The sequence below is a fragment of the Arachis stenosperma genome, chromosome 10 (assembly GCF_014773155.1).
Source record: "Arachis stenosperma cultivar V10309 chromosome 10, arast.V10309.gnm1.PFL2, whole genome shotgun sequence".
Classification (NCBI taxonomy): domain Eukaryota; kingdom Viridiplantae; phylum Streptophyta; class Magnoliopsida; order Fabales; family Fabaceae; genus Arachis; species Arachis stenosperma.
The window spans coordinates 89,311,520-89,313,517 of NC_080386.1; the positions used below are offsets into that span (position 1 = coordinate 89,311,520).

Genomic DNA, 1,998 nt, shown 5'->3' on the forward strand with positions numbered 1-1,998 from the left:
CTCATGTTTTGGGTCATATTTGTGTTTTTCTCTCTCCTCTTTAAAAATTCAAAAATAAAAAAGTATCTTTTCCTTAATTTTCTCATAATTTTCAAAAATTTGAGTTGACTTAGTCAAAAAATTTTTAAAATTAGTTGTTTCTTACAAGTCAAGTCAAATTTTCAATTTTAAAAATCCTATCTTTTCAAAACTTTTTCAAAAATCAAATCTTTTTCATTTTTATCTTATTAATTTCGAAAATTTTAAAATTATTTTCAAAATCTTTTTCTTAATTTTATTTCAAATTTTCGAAATTACACTAACAATTAATGTGATTGATTCAAAAATTTGAAGTTTGTTACTTTCTTGTTAAGAAAGGTTCAATCTTTAAATTCTAGAATCATATCTTTTAGTTTCTTGTTAGTTAAGTAATTAATTTTAATTTAAAAAATTAAATCTTTTTCAATCCTATCTTTTTATCATATCTTCATATCTTATCTTTTTACAATATCTTTTTCAAAATTTATCTTTTTCAAAAATTTGATTTCAAAATATCTTATCTAACTTCTTATCTTCTTATCTTTTCAAATTTGATTTTAATATCTTTTTCAACTAACTATTTGACTTTTTGTTTGTTTCTTATCTTTTTCAAAACCATCTAACTACTTTTTCCTCTCTAATTTTCGAAAATATCTCATCCCTTTTTCAAAATTCTTTTTAAATTAACTAATTGTTTTAAATTTTAATTTTAATTATATCTTATCTTTAATTTTCGAAAATCATTAACTACTTTTTCAAAATTATTTTCGAATTCTCCCTCTCTTCTCTTCTTCTATTTATTTATTTATTTACTAACACTTCTCTTCACCTCTCTTCATCTCCAATCACTGGTTCTATCCTCACCCTTGTGATTGGATTTTCGACTTTTATTCCTTTCTTCTTCTACTAACAATAAGGAACCTCTTTACTGTGACATAGAGGATTCCTCTTTCTTTTCTTGTTCTCTTCTTCCCTATATGAGCAGGAACAAGGAACAAGGCATTCTTGTTGAAGCTGATCCTGAACCTGAAAGGACTCTGAAGAGGAAACTAAGAAAAGCTAAATTACAACAATCCAGAGATAACCTTTCTGAAATTTTCGAACAAGAGAAGGAGACGGCAGCCGAACCCAACAACAATAATGCAAGGAGAATGCTAGGTGATTTCACTAAACCAACGTCCAAATTTGATGGAAGAAGCATCTCCATTCCGGCCATTGGAGCAAACAATTTTGAGCTGAAACCTCAATTAGTTGCTCTAATGCAACAGAACTACAAGTTTCATGGACTTCCATCTGAAGATCCTTACCAGTTTTTAACTGAGTTCTTGCAGATTTGTGAGACTGTAAAGACGAATGGAGTAGATCCTGAAGTCTACAGGCTCATGCTTTTCCCTTTTGCTATAAGAGACAGAGCTAGAACATGGTTAGACTCACAACCTAAAGATAGCTTGGACTCCTGGGATAAGCTGGTCACGGCCTTCTTGGATAAATTTTTTCCTCCTCAAAAGCTGAGCAAGTTTAGAGTGGATGTTCAGACCTTCAAGCAAAAAGATGGTGAATCCCTCTATGAAGCTTGGGAAAGATACAAGCAGATGACCAAAAAGTGTCCTTCTGACATGTTTTCAGAATGGACCATATTAGATATATTCTATTATGGTCTATCTGAGTTTTCCAAAATGTCATTGGACCACTCTGCAGGTGGATCCATTCACCTAAAGAAAACGCCTGCAGAAGCTCAAGAACTTATTGACATGGTTGCAAATAACCAATTCATGTATACTTCTGAGAGGAATTTCGTGAATAATGGGACACCTCAGAGGAAGGGAGTTCTTGAAATTGATGCTTTGAATGCCATATTGGCTCAGAACAAAGTGTTGACTCAGTAAGTCAACATGATTTCTCAAAGTCTGAATGGATGGCAAAATGCATCCAACAGTACTAAAGAGGCAGCTTCTGAATAAGCTTATGATCCTGAAAACC

The 1,998-nt window shown here is 31.4% G+C and overlaps 1 non-coding gene across 1 annotated transcript; it reads right to left on the reverse strand.

Moving 5' to 3' along the window:
• Nucleotides 1–1,532: 1,532 nt before the first annotated feature.
• On the reverse strand, nt 1,533–1,636 carry LOC130958748 (small nucleolar RNA R71). Its single transcript, XR_009077854.1, has one exon. It is a non-coding gene; the product is annotated as a small nucleolar RNA R71 (small nucleolar RNA).
• Nucleotides 1,637–1,998: the final 362 nt, after the last annotated feature.